At 38.0% G+C, this 12,123-nt stretch overlaps 1 protein-coding gene across 1 annotated transcript in view; it reads right to left on the minus strand.

Moving 5' to 3' along the window:
- Positions 1-12,123, minus strand: part of PLCH1 (phospholipase C eta 1) — a 216,310-nt gene that overhangs the window by 148,860 nt on the left and 55,327 nt on the right. The gene's annotated exons all lie outside the window — the stretch shown is intronic.

Raw genomic sequence — 12,123 nt, forward strand, 5'->3', positions numbered from 1 at the left:
ATTGAGATTGCAGCAGCAGACCAACTCCAAGGCTATTTCCAGCCAGCTAGGTCTTATATAATAAGGATGTTTCAATAGTTAATAGCCCTTAGAAACCCGCTATGTGCACAGCACTATACTAAAGAGCATAGGGATTTACAAAAGAAAACAGCACTGTTTCTGTCCCTGAGAAACATATACTCCATCCTGATATCTTAACATTAGAAGTGATCTAACTACAGTTGCACCTGAACTTTATTTCAACTACTGCAGGAGTGGGAAGGTAGGGAAGGGGGCATAAAATAATTCTTCTACCCATTTACCCATATCAATCTCGGGAGTTTTGCTTCATCTTTTGTGCATTTGGATTTTACATTATTAAGAGAAAATCAACATGCTCCTTTTAAAAAGAAATCCCTTGTTGGAAAATGAACTGACAATTTTCCTTTTCCTATGTACCTTAGGATGAGCGGCTCCCCTAGGGTGACTTCATAGGTAATTGAATTTCATATGAAATTTACCAAATAACAAAGGTCTGCTGTGCTCTGCAGAACATTCCATATAGCCCAAATCTCCACCAGCCTGAGGCTTTCAAACATAATGCCACATGGAAAACTGGCATATTGAGGAACAGGGGAGTATTGTCCCCTTGATAGGTCAGCAGAATCAATACGGAAAGCCCAACAACTGACCCAAGATGGAGCTGCCATCTCCATATCCTGGCTGGGGGGGGGCCCGTCACCCATATGGTTCAATAAAAGGCTGTGAAGGTACTGCTTTGTACAGCTTATCACGGGGTCATTCATAATTATATAGAGGAACTGCCATGATCTAAAAGCAATATTTTTTTTTTTACCACAAGCCTAAGGCTAGAAAATAAGGGACCAGAGAGAACAGAGATTGCATTGCAACCAAATATCCCCAGTCCCAATGAGAATTCTGAATTATTCACTGATTGATCTTTGTCTTCTGTGTCTATGTATTTTTTTAATAATTAAAAGGGTTATTAAATTAAAATTCCCAATATTTTATCAGTAAACAATTATCAAGCACCAACTCCATGTAGGACACTGTTGTAGATTCTAGGGTGCCCAGCGAAATGAGATTCTATCCCTTTTCTGCTAATTTCTTAGGAGTAACATATCCTAGTATTTTCATTGGCTAAGTTCTACAAAGATTATATTATAAAACATAACTGCACAAAGCAATGAGAAAAAGCTACAAATATATATGTACTGTACATAACTGCAAAAATACCCCTTTCGTAATGTGATTTAATCAATTTAGACAAGTGCCTTTGGTTAGATTTGGGTAACTAAGAATATGCATGGAGAAGTAAATCTTGACCGAGTTCTATCACTAACTGATGAAACCTTATACTTTTTTTCCCTTTCCTCTTCTGCCCCTCTCCCTCAATTTTCATAATCCAGCCAAAATTTTCAATCTCCTGATTTTTCCAGTTACATAGACTGCTGCTCCAGATATTGACGTCTATAAAAATATTATCTCCCAGGAAAATTCTCCCTCTCTCTCAACTGTAAGGAGGGATCTGCTAACTCTTTTTGTATTTTCTCCCACTCAGCTGTGTGTGCCTCATGCAGAGACTTTGGCTTATTTATCCTACTATTCTTGGCTCCTGGCCCAATGCATGGTGCAAAACAGCTACCAGGCAGTCAATCAATGTTAGCTCAATGAACTTCTTCTCCATTACCTAGCTTAATATCTCTATGTGCTAAATGCTGAATTTGTACTGATTGGCTGATATATGTATATATGTGTATATATTATTATTTATTTATTTATTTATTGGGTGTGTTGGGTCTTTGTTGCTGCACATGGGCTTTCTCCAGTTGCGGTGAGCGGGGGCTACTCTTAGTTGCGGTGCATGGGCTTCTCATTGCGGTGGCTTCTCTTGTTGTGGAGCACGGGCTCTAGGCACACAGGCTTCAGTAGTTGTGGCACGCAGGCTCTAGAGCACAGGCTCAGTAGTAGTGGCACACAGGCTTAGTTGCTCCGCAGCATATGGGAACTTCCCAGACTAGGGCTCGAACCCGTGTCTCCTGCATTGGCAGATGGATTCTTAACCACTGTGCCACCAGGGAAGTCCCTGATATATATATATATACATTTAATATTTATTTATTTATTTGGCTGTGCCAGGTTTTAGTTGCGGCATGTGGGATCTAGTTCCCTGACCAGGTATAAAACCCGGGCCTCCTGCATTGTGAGCGTGGAGTCTTAACCACTTGACCACCAGGGAAGTCCCTGATATATATTCTTAATTTGCCAATCATTAGAAGAAAAGCGTTATTATCAAGTTTGCACTACTATTGTTCAGGCTGTCATGTCTTCAGACTTGCAAAAGTCAGGCTATATAACAAGCAGAAGCAAACATTCTTGAGACAGTGCATTTGTAAAATGAAAGCACTCCTCCATCAACTGTCCTTTACTCTGCCTTCTACTCCCTGCAATAATTATTCACTTCATATTTGGTAAAGATAACGAGTTGGGTAGTGGTGCGCCACAAACAGTTTGATGATTGGACCAATTATAAAGAGGAGGCGCATTTGCTTCTCTTCAGAAAAGAACCTGGCAAAGGCAGCACAGTAAAGGGGATTCAGCTGGGCCTGCGCTCCGGGTGCCTGATTATTTTGGCTATTTGGCTATTCAAAGAGTTCAAAGGAACCTGCAGTGCTCATCCACTCTGACAGAGAGGCAACTTTCCTTCTGAAATTGCCTTCCGGCTGCATAATTTCTGAGCTGCAGGGCTCTAAAAAGAGATTTCAGCCCCTCAGTAAAGATTCCCTGAGCAACTGCTACATCTCAGACACTGCACTGAATATCAAATGAATAAGACCTCAGACACTCACAGTCTAGTCCAAAGGTCAGCAAACTTTTTCTGTAAAAAGCCACACAGTAAATGTTTTAGGCTTTTCAGGCCATACAGTCTCTGTGGCAATCACTCAACTTTGCATGTAGTGCAAAAGCATCCTTAGAAAATATGTACCCTATTGAACATGGCTGTGTTCCAATAAAGCTTTATTTACAAAAACAGGCAGCTGGTCAGGTTTGGCCCACAGGACGTAGTTTGCTAATTCCTGGTGTAATCCACAGGTCGGGGACATTTTTTTTTAAAGCAAAACAGAGATATCTGTGCTAATGAAAGCTTCCCCTTTGTATCTGTATTACAGATCAGAAATAATAAAGCTATTTCATACATAATGACTCAAAGTTTAATCCTCATACCAACCCTTTGCAGTGAGTAGGTCTTATTATCCTCATTTTATAAGTGAGAAAACTGAAGCTCAAATAAATTAAAGAACTTTAAGTTATCCCACAACAAGGAGGGGAGCTAGGATTTGAGCTTCTGCATAATAGGCAGAGATTACTCTTTGTTCACCAAAAGCAATTTTCTCTTCCTCCAGGGCACATACCAGACTACATTTTCCAGGCTCCTCTACAGTTAGGTATGTCCATGTGGTTGGGTTCTGGCCAGTAGAATTTCCACCTTGCCCCTTAAAACTTCTTCATAAAAATCTCCTACATACGATACTCTATTTCCTTTACCCCTTCAGTTGGCTGGAAAGGAGACACTCCTAGGGTAACCTTGTAAGTCACATGTTGACAAAAGCAGAACCACAAAATTGAAAGAGGCTGAGTCCATGAACCACCACCTGGAAGAGAGCCACCCAACCAAAAACATCTGCATTATTACACTATGAAAGTAGCAAGGAATTTGCATTAAGCCACTGAGATATAGAGCTTTATCTGTTACAGCAACTCCCTTAACTAACGCAGCCTGTGCCCAGGTCCAGTGTTGTTTGCACTCAACTATAGAAGAGATGTAAAGGATGCCTTTACCAGGCTGATGAAGCAAAAGAGATCATACTTCAGACGAGATAAATCAGAATAAGCAAGCGGTGCCTTTCAGAAAGCATTAATTGTTCTAAATGGTTAGATAGTAAGTTAGCAAAGGAGAAGCAGCATAGATAAGCACTGGGAAGGGACTTGTGTACAACCCTAAAGAAAAAGGACTTGGAGAGAAAGAGACAGCAAAAAATAAGAGCAATGCTGTTAGCTCACTCAACCAGAGGAAGAATAGGCTGGAGGCAATGAGGCTGTCTCAAGAGTCTCAGGATAGTCCTGGCACAATCAGAGCAGAGCTGTGAGCTAGCAGAAGTCCTTTATATAACTTGTTTCTTAAATAGGTTGTTTTCTGATTATAAATGCAATATGTGCTAACTATAAACATATGAAGAAGTGAGAAGAAAATAAATCGTACACAATCCCATAATCAAAGAAAATTAGTATTATAATTTTGAGGCATAAATTTTTGAGCTTATTTTGCCTTTTTTATGCACATACATTTAGGCATTGAGAAAAATGGGAATATAACATTTTCCATTGAATATAACCATGGGAATCGTCTCACATCAAAAGATCTTCACATCATGTGAGTAGCTGCATTGCCCCATGATATAGATGTGTTATTTTTCAAAAATCAGTTATCTCCTAGTGTACATTTAAGTTGTTTCCCTTTTCTTGCTATTACAAAAAAAAATTACAATAAACATTCCTATTGAGAGATATATCTTTGTGCAAATGTGCAAGTACTTTTACAAAGTTAAAAAAAAGACTTTTTACAAAGGGTCAAAGGGCCCTCCAGAAATACTAATTCAGATTTCCACTGGCTATGTATAAAAGTGCCCATTTTCCCACACTTCTATGGACACAGGATATCTTTTTATTGTTTTTATCCTTTGCCAGTCAGGTTAGGCAAAAACAAAAAACAAACCTCTCATTTAATTTTTGAAAACACAGTTAAACAATTTTTTAGTTCTCTTCCTTGTATTTTTTTAGAAAACATCCTGTTTCATCTGTGGAAGATCCTAAATACATAGCATTTAGAAGTTATCTTTAAAGTGGCAGTATACTTAATTTATACAGTTGGTCTAAGTGACTAGAAGGAGAGCAACTTCTGGATTTGAAAGACTGAGCATGAAACAAATCAGCACAAATGATCAAATATTAATTCTTCTCAGGGGATACTTCCCAAGTGATGCTGTGTACTGTAGGTGAACTATGACTATCAGAATTGAGTGGGTAATTGTTTCTAAATTAATTAGCTGTTTTGCTAATTAAAATCAACTTTGTTTAATTTATTACTTCCTTAGGTTTTTTTCCTTCACACTTTTATCAATGCTTGACTTATTTTTGGTTTTGGTTATATAGTAGGTATGTAAAAGGGTAAGTACCCAAGAATGAGAGGAAAAATACAAATAGAAACTGATAAAGGTTGTCAACACAGAGAAAGGAAGGAAGGGACACAGATGAGGGGTGTGTCCTGTACAGAACACAGGTACTGAAATGAGCAGGCATGTGTTATTAGGGGAGGGATGCAACATTCACTGAAGGCCACGGTACCAAGCAAGATTATTTACACACATCTTCTCATTTAATCCTCACAACTCTTCGAAATGCATGGAATCCATATTTGTTAAATGAGGAAAAGAGTGCCAGAGAAATTGACCCAGATGATTACCTAAAAGGCTAAGCTGCTATGAGAACTGTTGGTTGTTTTTTTGCTGATATTTTATTCCAAGTCCCACATTCTCCCCCAGTGTACCACTGCACTGGAGAAATCCTGTGCTCTCCCTACCACCAGTGTCCCTCATGTCTCATTAAGAGATACAAAGAAATGATAAAGTTAAAAAGAGAACAGGATGCATGTGAGAATGGGGGACAATTCTCCCATATTCATCTCTCAGGAATATGAATAAAAGAACAAGGAAAATAAATTATGTATTGAATAAGTAAGAACTTAAAGAAATTGAAGAGAGGAGTATAAACTTGGAATTGTATCCAGAATAATAGAGTAGCACAAAACAATGGCATAAAAAAACACATTAACATATACACACTACTATATATAAAATAGATAATCAATCAGCAAGGACCTAGTGTATAGCACAGGAACTCTACTCATAATGACCTATGCTGAAAAATAATCTAAAAAAGAATGGATATATGTATATGTATAACTGAATCCCTTTGCCGTACATCTGAAACTAACACAACATTGTAAATCAACTATACTCCAATATAAAATAAAAATTAAATTTAAAAAATAAAATAAGATTACATGTAGAAGAAAACACACATTAGTTAAATGAAGAAGTTAAAAAGTATAAAAAGATAAATAAATAGCTAGAAACCACCGAATTATAAAACTGAATTGTTCAATTAAGAAACAGTATGCTCAGCCCCTTAATTTTGACCTTCTCCTAAAGGAACCCATTTTCCATTCCATTACTATCCATTATCATATGCCAATTTCCACCCTTTTTAAATGCAGTGACCAAAATTGAACTCTCTCTTCAAATAAGGGCCACATTCACCCAGTGCATCCCAAGGAACCGTTAGCCACAGCTTGCTGACACTATTTGTACTAACAGTCGATAACTGCAGAACTTTCATCTGTTTGTTGCTCTCCAAGATCCTCATGGCTTCTGCCAAGCCTGCCAATGTTTGCATTGCTTTGTTTTTGTTCTCAACGACACTTCTGAGCTTAGAATGAGAAAAATCACGGAAGGCATCTTAGAAAGATCCCTTAGCCCAACACAAAGGGTAGGTAACTGCTCTAAGATCTCACAGTTAACACATGTCTGAGCCAGGATAATACCAACCATTGATTCTTATCATCATGGACTTGCATGTGGCTTTATAAATCAAATACATTCCAAATTTTATTTCTATGAAAAAACAAAAGGAAATTAGAAAACTAGGGCAGGGACATTTGAAAACAAAAAGGAAGATTTTGTGGAGGAGAGGTCACACCAACAACAGTGAGTGCCCAGAGCAGAAAAACAATGAAACGCAAGCTTAAGAATCGGATGGCTTCATTCTTCATTCATTTTATTCTGCCTTTGTTCCTTTGTGCCTATCTTTCTTCTGTCTACCACTTCTTCAGGGGAAAATAGGCATAAATTTGAGACAGAAAAGAAAGTAAATAGTGAAAGAATATGAATTAAAGTTCAGAATGACTTACACACCATGATTAAATAGGAGGATCAATCAATTTTTTTAAATAAGATGAAAATTAAGTAGTAAATAAGAAATATGAAACAATTCCCCCCTTCCCCACTCCACTCCACCAAAATTTGTATATTCCTATTTATTATGTCCCCCATGCCTGCTTTCTTTCATTTTCCAACTTGATTTTCTGAACTTTTCATTTTTCGAAATATCAGTGAGAACCTGAGAAAAGAATAAGTGACAAGTACAAAAATGAGAGAATAAGGATGAAATAATATAAATTAACTTAAAACCCCAGTATCAGGAGAATGCTCATTGTATGAGAGGAATTTACTTAATCTAGCTTAGTAACTAAGTAATTCCAGCTAAATAAGTCATAGCTGAGGTCCTATCTCATGTTCATACTGGGGCTCAACGAGTAGAGATGGGAAGATGGTTCACACAGTTTATATATTTCATCCTCCTTGTTGATTACATTAAAATTTAATTCCCCAGGAAACCTTCCCTACTGACGTGACTCCTTCCTGTGTGTGCACATGCACACGCGCACACACACACACTCCTAGAGGAATGCAAACCCACACACCAAGATACCAAGCACAGTTAAATCTGAGGAGTGAGAGAGGCAAGGCAAAATTTCACTAATTACTTAATATAAGATCAATATTGCTTGTGTTTTTAAACACTTTGGATATAACTTTGGATATTCAGAATAAAGAATAAAGAAAAGGCCAAATGATGGAGAATTTAGACATGAGGGGAAATGTGCAAAGAGAAACTACAAAAGAGAAAGTTAACAAAATTGTTCTTTAGAGCTTTTAAATCGTCCCTTCTCATCTCTTCTCCTGATTTTATACATTTGAGGGGCGTGCCTCAGACCCCTGCTTATATATTTTCTCAAATTTTATCTTTTCATACCCTCCCTGGGGGGAGAAACAGACAATACTGACATTGATTTTAAAGAAAAGTGAGAAGCAACAGGTCACTGGATTAGACAAAAACCTTATGTTCCACACATCTACCACCGTGACTTATTCTTTAAACAGATCAGTAGAAACAATCATTCACCTTTCTTCAAAGAGACAGCTGAAGTAACTCTAGCTCACTCATGGTAGCTTCTGTTTTGTTGACAAGTAATTAGAGACAGTAACAGATCATTTGTCAAAACCTCAATAGCTAGAGTTCATGACCTTGATATGCCTGAACCAATTTCTCAAGTAGATTGCAGGACTCTTCATCTTTGGCTGTTAAATCAATCCTTCACAGCACTTCTTTCTTCCTTAAATATCCTATTTTTTCCTAAAACACCATTTTTTTCTTAAAATACCTCTTTTATATCACCCATTCACTCCACAGCTTACCATCCTCTCCCCTCCTTCATTAGATCCAGCCCAAACTCCTCATGGGGGTATCAAAAACCTGGTGTGATCTGGTCCCACCCTAACCATTCTTACCCCACTGCTTCCCTATACCAACCCCCCATGTAATCTACCACAAATTCTTCTGTTTCTTACTCAGAAAAAAACTCATTTGCAGGTCCATTTACTTAAGGTAATGTCAGGTCAGGCTGATGGCTGGGGAAAGACATCTACAGAAAGCAGAAGTTAAACCAAGATGTCTATAAAGATACACTAGAGAACCCAGTACAGAGAAGGCAATAGATCGCTTCCTGCCTACATATCTTACCACCTGCAAGACAATAATATCATCACTAAGAGAGGGAACGTGACTGCAAGTCAGGCACCAAAGTCAACCAACAGGATTCAAATGTCAGCTCTACCCATTATAGTACGACCTAGGGCAAGTTACAATATTTTTCTCTCTCCACACTTCAAATTCCTCACCAAAAATAGAGATACCTATACTCGCCTCGCTGAGTTATGATCAAGACTGCTAGTTGGCAAATTATCAGGTACTCAATTTTCTCTAATGAATTTGATGACACCATGTGATATAGAAATCTCCAGAATCTGTCCTTTTCCTCAGATACCATCTTCTGAAGTAGTAGCCTTAATTAAAGTTAACTTAGGCAATTACCTTGCTCTGGTGAGCATTCATACAGTCAGAATAATATAAATGCATGTAATCATAGTTCCTAAATTTTGCTTACCGATAATAAACTTTTTAAGTCAACCTATTATCAAAACACGGAATGAGTATTTATGAACACAGAAAAAGAATGGAAAAATTATTACATGCGAGAAAAGTTAGGTGGGATAACTGAGATATAGGATTGGTGAAAGGGCGTGCTATGATCTCTGAATAGAGTATTTCTATTTGGCACAGCAGGAAACATGAAAGTATAAGTGAATTGTTAAAGTTACAAAGGTAAACAATGGAGTAACTGAGAGACATAGGTTATAAATGAGTTAATTCCTCACCTACCATAGAATAAAATCAATAGACAATATCAAAAATTGAAAATCAGTAGATAGTAGTATAATACATCATTTAGAGCTATAAAAGTAACACTAAAATTCTACCAAAAAAGGATAGTAAAAAAGTTAAAAGTAGTTTATTTAGGAAAGAGGTGAAGAGGGCTAAGAGAGAGAACTATACTCTTTGTACTTATTCTTCTATACTACTATGTTTAAATTTTAACTCTTTTAAAAAATAAGAAAATTTAACTGAAAAAAATCTATTCACAATACCAACTAAAACCACAAGAATAAACCTAACAAGAAACGTAGACAGCCTGCAGAAGAAAATTCTAAATCTTCACTGACATAAAAGACCTAAATATGGTGCCTTCTACTGTGTTCCTGAAAGGGAGGACTCAATGCCTTAATGTTGGTGGTTCTCCTCAGTTAATTTATAAATGCAATGCACTTCCAATCAAAAATCCCAACAAAATTACTCTTGGGACTAGACACGCTATTTCTAAAATTCAGCTGGAATAGATAATAGAGCCAAAACTTTTTGAATAAGAACAGTGATGGAGAACTTGCCCTAACAGATAGTTCAAGAAATAGACTGGTAGCTCTGTGGCTCAGGATAAAGTACACAGCACCATGAGCATCATCTTCTTCATTAAGTAAGGAAATGGCCAATTTCAACAAAAACAAAATTAAGTACCAAGAAATGGCCACCGACCTCCCTACTCTATGTTTTAGTTGGGCTGATTATGCAAGCAACATGACAACATTGAAACCAATGTCCTGCAGCCTGAAAAAGGTGGAGTTGGAGTTCTCTAAGCTTCTTGGGGAAATAGTTTTTTGTTCTCTGTAAAAGAAGAGCAGAGATACTCATTTTTAGACACAATTCTGTCTAAGGGACAAGGGGTTGCAAATTTAGTAAGAACAGAAAGTTTAAATTTCCTGTAAGGCAATTACCTACTTGTAGCTAATTTAGCTCAGCTATAAGGCAGTGACTAGATACCAAGCATATGCAGAGGAAGAAGCAGTGTGAGTTCTAAGGCAGCTATGACCAGGGCAAAGGACACAAATGTGCACTTGAGAGTCCAGTGTTTTCTCCTGAAAGAACATCTAAGCTAAGAAACCTGAGTTGAGACCACTGCAATCTCACCTGTTTACTGCAACAGCCTGCCGGTTTTCCATGCTCTAGCCTCATCCCTCTCATCATCCTCTGAACTGTTGTCAGAGAGATCTGAAATTCAAATCAGATTAATCTCTCTCCAGCTTAAAACCATCTGCTTTTTTTTCTTGGATAATGCCTACATTTCTTAGCCTGGATTATCAGGTCTTTATTGGCCCTTGCCTACTTCATCTTCAATCCTTGCCTATCCACCTGTTATAATCCTCCTTGTCCTTCCAGGCTCAGTTCAAATGTCACCTCCAGAAATCCTTTGCTTACTTCTCCATGCTCGAGGTACCACTGGAATCCTCTTCTATTATAGTCCTACCATAGTTACAGTAATATGAGCATGGCTTTGCACTAAATCATGAGTTACTGGAAAAGAGATTAATACTTTTATTCACTTTTATATCCCCAATCAGCACCTTTTACATAAAGTACATATTTGATATATTTGGTTATTAATTTTTGGCAGTTAAGAATTCCACAAGAGGGACTTCCCTGGTGGTGCAGTGGATAAAAATCCACCTGCCAATGCAGGGGACACGGGTTTGATCCCTGGGCCAGGAAGATCCCACATGCCATGGGGCAACTAAGCCCATGTGCCACAACTACTGAGCCTGTACTCTAGAGCCCGTGAGCCACAACTACTGAAGCCCACGCACCTAGAGCCTGTGCTCCATAACAAGAGACGCCACCGCACTGAGAAGCCCCAGCAGCACAATGAAGAGTCACCCCCCTCACTGCAACTAGAGGAAGCCCCCACACAGCAATGAAGACCCAATACAACCAAAAAGTAAAAAAAAAAATAATTTTTTAAAATTTCAAAAAAAAAAGAATTCCACAAGAAACTCCCAACTTTCTCCTTCTTAAAAATGGCCTCGCACAAAGAATTCAAATGACACAAGATGAGAGAGATCACATGTATCAATGTTTAGCATCCACTAAAATCAAAAATTTGAAGAGAGTGGATCCAGCCATCATGGTCTGGGAATTGGAGGGCCTGATTCCAGTCACAGATCTGTTCCATGTCTTAGAGAAAACTGCACAGCCTATGTTTTTTTCTCCTTAAAAAAAAAAAAAAAAGATTGCTATGGTTTCTTTCTGCTCTAGGAATCTAGGACTCACTCCTACATTGACATCAGCCCTTCCATAAGGCATTCCCACACAGCACACACACTGCCGGCATGTAGGTTATACTAAGCCAAGGGGAAAGTTAGTAGCAGATGGTACCAAGGTTCTAGGTCAAAGTGCTTTTGATTTGCACTCCAGAACAAACACAAATTCTTTTCAACTAAAGCAGACAGAATATGCATGATCCTTTTCCCATGACTGTATCACTTTCCATTTCTGTGGTCCTCTGCCATCTTCCAAATGCTTTCAGAGACATTATACCAGTAATTCTTACAACAACCTTGTGAAGTAAGCAAGAAAGCAGTGTTCCCTCTTACTACTAAAAAGGAAATTGGGGTTCCTAGACACGAGATTATAAAACACTTGCCTTACATGTCCGAAGCTTGCTCTGACTTCTATTTTTATGCTGCAAATCAAGTCCCTTACATATTCAGCATTGTT

This window comes from Hippopotamus amphibius, chromosome 6, assembly GCF_030028045.1.
Source record: "Hippopotamus amphibius kiboko isolate mHipAmp2 chromosome 6, mHipAmp2.hap2, whole genome shotgun sequence".
NCBI classification, from domain to species: Eukaryota; Metazoa; Chordata; class Mammalia; order Artiodactyla; family Hippopotamidae; genus Hippopotamus; species Hippopotamus amphibius.